General features: G+C 36.4%; 1 pseudogene; it reads left to right on the forward strand.

The window, feature by feature from the left end:
- Positions 1–3,414: 3,414 nt before the first annotated feature.
- Positions 3,415–7,457, forward strand: LOC123205852 (annotated as a pseudogene).
- The last annotated feature ends 4,413 nt before the right edge of the window (positions 7,458–11,870 follow it).

Below are 11,870 nucleotides of genomic sequence, written 5' to 3' on the forward strand. Positions count from 1 at the left end.
TTTCATGGAAGTAATAGTTCTAGGCCTGGACATCCTTTAAGATATTTGATAACCCTGAGAGCAGCATCCATATGGGATTGCTTTGGCGCATGCATAAATTGACTAAGTATCTAAACAACATAACTTATGTCTGGACGAGTCATAGTGAGATAAATAAGACGTCCGACCAGACGTTGGTACTGAAAATGATCTTGTAAAAATGGATCCTCTTCTAAAGGTTGTTGATCATGCTCTCTACTAATAAGTTTGGTATTCTACTCTATTGGGGTTATACTTGGTCTACATGTCGTAAGCCCCACGTCTGATATGAGTTCCAAGGCATATTTCCTTTGACTCAGAGAGATACCCTATGGTGATCTTGTAATCTCAATTCCCAGGAAATATTTTGGTTGCCCTAGATCTTTAATTCTGAATGCTTTGTTCAAGTGATGCTTTAAGGATTCGATGGTTGTGATATCATTCCCAGTAATAAGGATATCGTCTACATAGACAATAAGGCATACAAATGATTTTCCTTGCCTTTTTGTGAAAAGCGCATAATCATGTTTTGATTGGCAAAAACCCAGAGAGATCAATGCTTCTGTGATTTTAGCATTCCATTGTCAAGAAGCCTATTTCAAGCCATATAGGGATTTTCGTAAGCGACATACCAATATCTCCCCTTGTCTGTGAATGCTAGGTGGAACTTCCATGTAAATTTTTTCATCTATATCACCATGAAGGAATGCATTATGGACGTCCATCTGGTGTAAAGTCCAATCATAAGAGGCAGCAACAACTAAGAGTGTGCGAACTGTGATATGTTTGGCAATAGGAGAGAACATCTCTTGATAATTGAGTCCTTCTCGCTGGGTGAATCCTTTAGCTACCAATCAAGCTTTGTAGTGCTCGATTGATCCATTTGCACAGTACTTGATTTTAAAAACCCATTTGCATCCTATAAGTTGTCTGTGTAGTGGTCGTGGAACAAGTTCCCAAGTTTGATTAAGGGACAAGGCTTGGAGCTCATCGACCATAGCTTGTCACTAATGAGGAGACTGAACAGCCTCAGAGTATGTCTCAGGCTCACGGTGCTTAGAAATATGGCTAATATAAACTTTGTGTGCAAAAGAAAGTCTGTCATAACTGACAAATTAAGAAATACAGTGTGGTTTTACAGACTCAGAGGAGGTCATGCTGACATAATCTGTACTCCAAATTAGTGGTTTGATTGTTCAAATAGATCGCCTAACTTGAGGTGTTGTAGTTAGAACAATTGTTGTGGGCTCAGAAGCAGGAACTATTGAAAGCGAATCAGATTCCACTATAGAGGCAGGTTTAGTGAAAGAAGAGTCAGGGAATATATTTATAGCTAGGATAATGGCATATTTTGAGGAACCAAGAGGAGTGTCATCTACCATGACTGAAGGCTGAGAAGATAGAACTGTATCTAAAGCCATATTAGAAAAGGAAAAAATGTCTTCATGAAATATGACATCTCTACTAATGAAAAATCTGTTTCCCTCAATGTCATACAAACGATACCCCTTTTGTAATATAGGGTAACCCATAAAGACACAACGTGTTGCTCTAGTATCAAATTTGTCTAAATGTTGTAGTTTTGTGGCATAGCAAAGACACCCAAATACCCTTAAATGTTGGATGGTTGGTGATTTGCCAAACAGAAGTTCAAAAGGTGTTTTACCACCTAAGACTTTTATGGGCATTCTATTTATCAGATAGGTTGTCGTGACCACACAATCGCCCCAAAAATGAGAAGGAATATGAGCTTGGTGTTTCAGGGCACGAGCTACTTCTAAAAGATGTTTGTGCTTTCGTTCTACAACACCATTTTTTTAAGGTGTGTAAGAACAAGAGCTTCCATGAAGTATGCTGTGGAAGTCTAGGAAGGATGTGGTGAGGTGATTAAAGAAGTCTCGAGCATTATCTGTGCAAATGCATCGAATTTTGGTTTGGAATTGTGTTTGAACCATAGTCACAAATTGTAAGAGGTAAGAGTGTGTTTGGGCTTTAGAGTTCATGAGATAAAGCCACATAGCCCGAGAAAATCATCTACTATGGTAAGAAAATATTTGGAACCATCATAGTTAGGTGTGTTGTAGGGACCCCAAACATCCATGTGTACTAAATCAAATATTTTGGTGGTAGTAGATGTACTATACAGGAATTTGGTGCAAGACTGTTTTACAAGGGGACAAATGGGATAAGTAGGATATGGAATAGTATTACTGTGACCTAATCTTTGGTGAGAAATAAATGAGGTTTTATTTGTATTAAAAAATGAAGATGGAAAAGTAATACAAACTTTATTGGATAACATTAAATTTGTAGTAATTGGTGTCTAGTAATATAACTCATGTTGTAGTTTACCCAAGCCCATCAGATTCTTAGTTAAATGGTCCTGAAAGGTACACAAAGTAGGGAAAAAGGTTAGGGTACAATTATTGTCTGCACAAATTTTGGATACGAAGATAAGGTTAAAATGGAATGTAGGAATGCATAAGGTATTCTTGAGTATAAGGCTGCCTAATTGAACATCTCTTATTTGTGTGGCATGAATTGTGGTCCCATTCAATAATTTGACAGTTGTAGGTGATGATAAATGTTTTTTATTGGTGTAGAGGTTAGAGGAGCATATAATGTGGTCATTAGCCCTTGAATCTATAATCCAAACATTTGCAGAAATAAAAGCATTAAGGCATAAAGTAGTACCTGCATATGAGGCGGAAGCATCGTTGCCTTTTGAAAATTGGCGTAACAATTGAACCAGCTGGTTGTATTGATCAGAGGTGAGATTGGATTGTTTGGAGCTGAAGTTACTTGGTTTGTTGTGGACCTTTCTGGCTTGAATTTATTGAACCCAGGGTGACCATGTAATTTCCAGCATATGTCAATAGTATGATTGCGCCGCTTATAGTGATCATAGTATAACTTGCCTTTTTGTTTAGGACACATTTTGTGATTCCTTAAATGTATCTGGGTTGTTTACCTTTTCATATAAAGGGAAAAAATTTGCATGCCCTAGGTCATTTGAGCTACCTTCACCATGTTTCCTCTGTTTTGATACGTTGAATGTGTCGTTGTACCAGTCTCTTCTTGTCCTATACTTCGCTGACTTTCGTCTTGGATGGCAAGTTGAAAGACTCGTTGGAGTAAAGGTGGTTCGACAGTAGTAAGTACTTGGGTTCTAAATGCCATAAAACTTTCATTCAATCCCATCAGAAATCACGTCAGCTTCACTGAATCTATCGTAACGTTTCTGGTGGAGCCACAATCAATTCCTCGATGACATCGAGTTCATTCCACACTGCGGAGAGCTGATTGAAATATGAAGTCACTGACCGATTTCCTTGTTTGATTCCAGCAAGGTTTTGTCTTATTGTATATATTTTTGCAAAGTCCAGTGTGTCATACATGTCCTTGATATATGCCCATAGTTCTCCGGCGTCTTTTGTAAGTGGAAGTCCAACAGCTACTTCTACAGATATACTATTGCTAATTCATGCTCTCACCAAAGTATTGCATCGAGTTCAAAAGCGCATAAGATTAAGTTCAGATGGTATGAGAATAGTGTCATCAATGAACCCAATTTTGTCTTTTGTAATTAAGGCTCGTCTGAAATCTCTTGCCAATTAAGTATAGTTTTTGACTCTAGTCAGTGTTTGTTTGACTAACACAAATTCTGGTCCATCTGAAGGAGGAGCATATAACATATCTCTAGGTTCTGGCTTATTTTTGTTTGTGGGAATGATATGGAACGTCTGCTGGGATGCATGATTTGGTTCAGAACCTTGCAGCATTTCAGAATCTTGTGTAGGTGATGAGGGTCTGCTTTGTGTGTTGCCAGGTGCTGTCATTTGTTCTATAGAAGAAATTAGAGCCAATCAATGTTTTTTCCTTTTCTGCAGATTATGGAGAAGTTGTAGACTGGAAAAAAAAACATAGCTAAATGTGTGGAGTTGGATGGCTTGTGGGACGATTGCTCTTCCTGCATGTGCCAACAAAAATCTTCAACAGTTTCAAAGAAAGAGAGTATGAAAGTAGTCAATTTGCAAGTAATAATTTGCAACCGTAAAAATAAAAAGTACAGAGTTCAGTAGGCAGTTTTCCTGGAGAGCAAATGAGATGATGCCAGGATGGAATTTTAGGCAAAGAAAAGAAGGAGGAATGTAATACGACAGCAAAGAGATTGCTCCATGAAGGAGGAATGATAGGAAGAGTGCTCGATTTTCAAACCTGCTCTGATACCATGCCAAAATTATGAGTGAGTAGAGATGATTCAATCAAGGATTGATTAGATAGCTCAAGAATAAGTGAAGAAAGAAATTGTATATTGGTATGTCTTTACAAATTACAAAGCATGATTTTATACTGTAAAATAGACTTATCTAAGGAAATAAAATCAATAAAATAAAGATTATACAAAATAAGTTCTAAGTATGGAATAACAAGATTAGTGTGTATCAATGATTGATTTACTTTCCAATAATTCTAATTCCTATCCAATGATTCTGATTTGCTTTTCAATAATTCTGATTGCTTTCTAATAATTCTGATTTGCTTTCCAATAATTCTGATTCCTATCCAATGATTCTGATTTGCTTTCCAATAGAAAAAATCACAAATACGCCAAAACTTTCATTCTTTTCAATAATTCTCATCCTCTTTTCATCTTTTTCATGGCGGGCAACTTCAGATTCTGTTCATGAAAACTTCCTCCATTGTCTTCTCAATAATTCTCAGCCTTCCCATCCAATCTCCCCCGCCATTTTCACCCCACAAAACACCTTGTTTTCCTCCGTATGGCTATCCTACATCCAGAATCTTCGTTTCAACTCAACTTCAACTCTCAAACCTTTCCTTATCATCACTACACTGCATGAATCCCACGTCCAGGTTGCAGTCATTTGTGCCTGGAAACATGGCCTGCAAATGAAAATCAGAAGCGACAGCCATGACTTCAAGGGCTTATCTTATATCTCTGCAGTCCCTTTCTTCGTCCTTGACATGTTTAATCTTCACGCCATTGATGTTGACATTGAAAACAACAGTGCCTGGGTTCAGACGGGGGCAATTCTTGGAAAAGTTTATTTTAAAATTGTGGAGAAAAGTAAAACTTATGGCTTCCTGGATGGGGTTTGTCCCAGCGTTAGTGTTGGTGGACACATTGGTGGAACAGGATATAGCAATATGATGAGAAAATACGGGCTCACTGTCGATAATATCCTCGATGCAAGGCTTGTTGATGCTCATAGGAGGCTTCCGGATAGAAAATCCATGGGGGAGGATTCATTTTGAGGTATTAGAGGTTTCGGAGGAGCTAGTTTCGGAGTGTGGGAAATATATATTGGGTTTACAAGTGTGAAGATTGAAACTCATATTACATAAAACCAATTGGTTTGTCTTAAGGTCTAATCCACAACATTTATATACCACTCTTTTATGTTGTATTCATTAGATGTGGGACTCTTTTTCTTTCTTTTTATTTGAGTCTCCAATACCCACGCTTAAGTACAAGCACCTAGGCTGTTAAACCTATTTTTCGGCTTAGCCAATTTTTGGCTGGGTGCATTGTCACTTAGGCTGTTGCCTAATACTAATTTGTGATCTTACCTGTTTTTTTTTTTTTTGTTGTTAAATGCCTTGTTACTAATGCAGCCTTTCAAGTACAGGTGAAGACTCTGAGGCAGAAATGTTGTCATTCCAAAAAAAAATAAACTACTGGAGGTTACCTTCTCCATGTGTGATTTGCTTGTTTTAACTATTTTGTTGTGTTGTTTCTTAAAATTTTAGGATGCACTAGGTAAATCAGAAGTGCAATCTCAAGCCATGAGTCAGGTATATCTCTCTAATTCTTCAATCTTAAAAAAAAAAAAAAAGGAGAGAAGAAAGAAAAGAAAACAAATGAAAAAAATGATTAAAAAAAAAAGGAGGGAAGAAAGAAAAGAAAACAAATTAAAAAAAAGGAGAGAAGAAAGAAAAGAAAAAAAAATTGAGAAAAAATGATTTTAAAAAAAGAAAAAAAAAGGAGAGCAGAACGAACAAAAATTGAAAAAAAATGATTAAAAAAACAGATTAAAAAAAAGGGAGAGAAGAAAGAAACAAAATGACAAAAAAAACAAAGAGAGAAAAAGAACTATTACTGTCCAAACTGAAAGATGCCATCCGTTTCACTACCTGCCACTAAAGAACTCTTGAAGTCTGAAGAAAGTCAAGTTTACAAGGGGATGTTGGAGTACTATTGGAAAGTAGAGAAGGTTGAGTTCAAGGGAGGATGTTGTCATGTAAGGGTGAAAATGCTATTTCTGTAATGTGTCTGTGCCTTGAGTAAATTTGTAATATTTCTATGCTTTGCGGCTCTTTTGTAAATGGCCAAGGGGCCAAGTGTGATTGTGCCCCTTGACTATAAAACCCGCGAAAATATTTGGTTTGTTGCTGTTCATTTTCTAATAAAAACAGTTTTCTTATTCTTCCAGACTTTTCTTCTCTTTCATTTGCTCTCTCTCGTCTCTGACTTAATCTCATGATCTAGGGTTTGGTTTCTATAATTTCTTAACTAAATCGTAGTAATAGGAAAGTCTCAGCACGGAGTCATCATCGCTTATAAAATCAATCTCGTTCCGGTTCCGGAAACAGTGACTTCATTTCTAGTAATAAGAACTCTAGAATCACACAATCTAACTGAGATTGTGGATCAATGGCAACACGTCACTTACAAACTTCCTGAAGAGCTCTTCGTGCGGCTTGCATTAGACGTAGTTAATAAGACTGAGATTGGAAACTTCTGGGGTTTTTATCTCGGCAGCTCTGATAAACTTCTTTCAATCATGTACAAGAGCTTTCCTCAACTGGGGTTAACTCAGTCGGACTGCATCAAATCGAGCTGGCTTGAATCAGTTGTTTTTTGGGGAGAGTTTCCGTCCGGAACTTCGACAAGTGTTTTACTAAATCGTGCGCCAGGGCTGACTTTCTTTAAGATAAAGTCGGATTATGTGAAGAAGCCAATTCCTAAAGACGGCCTGGAAGGAATTTGGAAGAAAATGACTGAACTAGAGATACCAGCACTGAAATTCAATCCTTATGGGGGTCGAATGGAGGAGATTGCGGCGGAGGCGAACCCATTTCCGCATAGAACTGAAAACTTATGGAAGATTTAGTACCTAGTGGCCTGGAATCAATCAGGGACTGAGGCGGAAAACTTTCATTTGGGGTTGATTCGGGAGCTTTATAGCCAGATGACTCCATTTGTGTCGAAGAATCCAAGACAGGCGTTTCTGAATTACAAAGATATTGATTTGGGGATCAATCACAATGGAAATGGGAGCTACTTGGAAGGAAGAGCTTATGGAATCAAGTATTTCCAGGGAAATTTCGAGCGGTTGGTGAAGATCAAGAGTAAGGTTGATCCTGATAATTTTTTCAGGAACGAACAAAGTATTCCAGTTATTTCAAGCTAGTTTAATGCTGATGATTCCAAATAAAATATTTATACAATAAAATTATGCATAGCTCGATTTGAGTGTCTGATAATATATTTAAATGATATGTAATTAGATATTTAAATAATATGTAATTGAATAATATTCAATCATACAAAGAGATATTATTTGAATATTTAATAAGGCACTCAAAACTAGGTTATTGTGATTATTTAGTGGTTGTAATATTAAAGATATTCTGGTTTTTCTAGTTTCTTGTTGAAATTTAATAAATTAATAAAAGAATTTTTTATTCAATCAGAATTTTTTTTTTTTTGGGATTATATGAGTTTCCAACTTTCAAGTATTAACTAGATTCAAAGTAATCTTCTCAGTTTAAAACTTCTAATAGTTTCCAAATTAACATAATGGCTTGAGTTAGCAGGATGTCAACATATGATTCCATGAGATTATAATAACAAAAAGTATTCTCATCTTATTTGGCTGGCCTTTTTCTCCTGGGATACTACTGCATAACGGGATAATGAGCTAACAAAAATAAGATTTTGACTGTAAAACATAATATAATCGATATATGAAACAGTATAAATCCACAGGATCTCCCTTTCGATATAAAATATTGAATTAAAAATTCATAGTGTTATTGGAATACTTAAAGTTGTCTAAATTCATGGAGTTTCTTAAATTCCTCTTATGCGGTGATGAGTCTTTCTTGGCTTGAACCTTGTTGGATAACAATTTTTTAAAACAAAAAGTTATGTTAAGGTTTCAAAAGGAAAGTCAACCTACAAGAGATTATTGAATCATCCTATTTAATGTCTAGTAACCAAATAAGTTACATTAAATTGTCCACTTATATTATAACCCGTAAATTATATTAGATTATCTTTATTAATCACATAAAATACTCTAAACTTAATCTAATTAATTAACAAATAGAAATTTTAGATTATATATATAAAACAATAAAACTATATATATTTATAATAAATATTAATTTGAATATTAATAATAATGTATATCACAACTTTAATGGTAACATGGTTAATCATAGGACTAAAATTTTCAAGGTTCCATTAGGATTCTGTTTGGTCCAACTGGATTTGTATCCAGGGGTGGACCTTCTAACCCACCCTCAAAATTAAAAAAGAAAAAAGAAAAAGAAAAACCAAAAGACTTATTTTTAGGGTTGGATCCGAAGTGAATTTATTTGGATTCGAAATGAGTTTGATTCGAACAAACCTATTATAAATGAGCACGAATACAAACACGAACCTAAATAAAAATCAAAAAACGAATATGAGCCCAAACCCGAATAGGGTAATGCTTGGCTCAATCGGCTCGACGAGCTGAGTTGGGCTTGCCAATTAAATCATAAGCTAGCCTTCTATTGCGTTGAGTTGGCCTTCTATTGTCTACAGTGATTATTGTTCGTAAGCTTGCTTTGTTGGCCTTCTATTGATTAAAAAAAGGTCACCGTTTGGGAGCAATTAAACTAAACTAAATCTAAAAAAAAACTTAACATTTGTTTGCTTTTCTTCTTGCCATTTCTCCAGAACTGTTGCTGCCGTTCAGACTCCTCTATTCGCTTATAGTTTAAACACTGTTCAGCCACCATGACTGCAACGCCGTTCAGCCCCCAATGAGGTTTATCTCTGTATTCTATTTTCTCCACTGCACAGCAGCCTTTTGCATTTCTTCTCTATCATTTCTCCGGTGGTTCTCCACTCCAGCAGCAAGGTTACTCAGTCCCATTCATCAAGTGAGGTAGCTTTTCCAAACTATAATTTTAGTGAAAAATTGTGTTCAAATCTGGAATTTATTGTTCTTAGATTAATGTTGAATCAGAAGATACTGTTGTGCAGCGGAAATATAAAACACAACTTCTATGCTATTGAATATAATAAACAATTAAAGCAGAAAATAAAATGCAGAAAAATAAAAGAAAGAGAACACAAGTATTTACGAGGTTCGGTAAATGTACCTACGTCCTCGGCGCCGCTGACTACTTTCACTATCTTCAAAGAATAGTTACAAAGGAAACATAAACTATTAGAGATCCCTAAATAATAGGATTCTCTCAATACAATTGTATTTGACTACAACTGTCTTAGGGATGATTTTGAACTAAAACCAAGGCCTCTATTTATAGCCTTTGGTAAAATACAAAGAGATTAAATTAATAGATGTGGGACATAAAGAGCCACTAATTTCAACAATCTCCACCTTGGCGATTTAGTGAGTCCCACCAAATTTCCTTTATACGATCTTTTTCAGCGACGACTCCAAATGCGCCTATCGGCGCAATTTAAGCTTGTAGGATGTTGATCAAGTTCAAACAATGATTGAACTTGATCGTTGTTACCACCTTGGTCATCATATCTATAGGATTCTCAGCAGTCTCAACATACAATAATAGATAAATGAAAAACCCATCTTGTAGCCTGCAACAATATACACAATTATCATACTTGCTTCTTGTGTACCTATGCTCCATCATAAATTGATCAAATCGCTTGTACCACTGTCTTGGTGACTGTTTCAGTCTATAAAGCAATCTCTTCAATTTGCAAACCCAATTTTCTTTATCAGCAACCTTAAATCCTTCAGGCTGAGTCATGTAGATTTCCTCTTCCAAATTACCATGTAGATATGCAGTTTTCACATCAAGTTGAACTAGTTTAAGATTCATTTGTGCTACCAAGGCCAACAAAATTCTAGTAGAGGAATGCTTAACAACTGGAGAAAATACCTCATCAATCCCTTCCTTTTGAGCATAACCTCTTGCTACCAACCTTGCCTTGTAGCGAATATCTTCTTTATTAGGAAATCCATCTTTTCTTGCATATACCCACTTGCACCCAATTGTCTTCTTATGTTTTGGCAATTGAACTAACTGCCAAGTTTCATTCTTCTGAAGGGATTGTAATTCCTCATCCATGGCTTTCTTCCACTTTTCAGCTTCTAGACTTTTGACTGCTTCTTTATAAGTGGAAGAAATATCATCATCTACAATTGGAAGTGCATAGGCCACCATATCAGCAAATCGAGCAGGCTTACGTATTTCTCGTTTTGGCCTATGTGATGCAATTGATTCTTGTTGCTGTTGAGGTTCTTGGGTTGAAACCTCTTCATCTTCACTTTCCTCCTCTGCCACTGGAGTATCACTATCATTTTCAACAACTCTAACTGGGTTTGTTGTTGTGATTGTCTCAAACTCCACCTGTTGTGGAATACACTCCACCTGCTGTTGAGTATCATCGATCTTCTTTGTTACCTTCTTTAACATGATAGATTTATCAAAGGTAACATCCCTACTGTGAACAATTTTCTTCAACTTTGGACACCAAAGACGATATCCTTTCACTCCAGAACTAATCCCCATAAAGATTGCTTTCTTAGCTCTTGGATCTAATTTAGACTCCCTTGTATGATAATAGGCAGTCGAACCAAACACACGTAAGGAATCATAGTCATTAACAGGTTTTCCATACCATACCTCAAGGGGTGATTTCCCTTCAATTGCAGTGGATGGTAAACGATTAATGAGATGACATGCATATGTAACAGCCTCAACCCAAAATGGTTTGCCCAACCCAGCATTGGACAACATACATCTAACCTTCTCTAGCAAGGTTCGATTCATGCGTTCAGCCACCCCATTCTGTTGTGGTGTTCCTTTAACTGAGAAATGACGTACAATACCTTCAGCCTGACAAACTTCAAAAAACGGATCACTAGTATACTCACCACCATTATCTGTTCTTAGTCGTTTGATCTTTCTGCCAGTCTGAGTTTCAACCATCTTTTTCCATTTCAGGAACACATCGAATACGTCATTCTTCTTCTTTAAAGTGTACACCCACGTCCTTCTAGAAAAGTCATCAACAAAAGTAACAAAGTAGTGTCTACCTCCCAAAGAAGCTGTCTTAGTAGGTCCCCACACATCAGAGTGAACATAATCCAAAATACCTTCAGTATTATGAATTGCAGTACCAAATCTTACTTTTGTTTGTTTTCCCAAGACATAATGCTCACAAAAATCTAACTTGCAGGTCTTTGCTCCTTTCAATAAGCCTTGTTTCACCAAACTAAATAAAGCTTTTTCCCCTGCATGTCCCAAACGCATATGCCAAAGTCTGGTTGTTTCATCATCTACATCTTTTCCAAATACGGCAGCTGCTAATCCAAAAACTGTACCACCATTATAATAATACAAGTTATTTCTTCTTATACCTTTCATCACTACAAGGGCACCAGAGATAACTTTCAAGACTCCATCTTGTATTGACACCTTGAAGCCTTTGGATTCCAAAGCTCCCAAAGAAATGAGATTTTTCTTTAACTGTGGTACATGTCGAACGTCTGTCAGAACTCTAGTTGACCCATTATTATTCTTCAAACGGATTGAACCTATCCCTTCAGTTTTAC

The sequence above is a fragment of the Mangifera indica genome, unplaced genomic scaffold, assembly GCF_011075055.1.
Source record: "Mangifera indica cultivar Alphonso unplaced genomic scaffold, CATAS_Mindica_2.1 Un_0017, whole genome shotgun sequence".
NCBI lineage: Eukaryota > Viridiplantae > Streptophyta > Magnoliopsida > Sapindales > Anacardiaceae > Mangifera > Mangifera indica.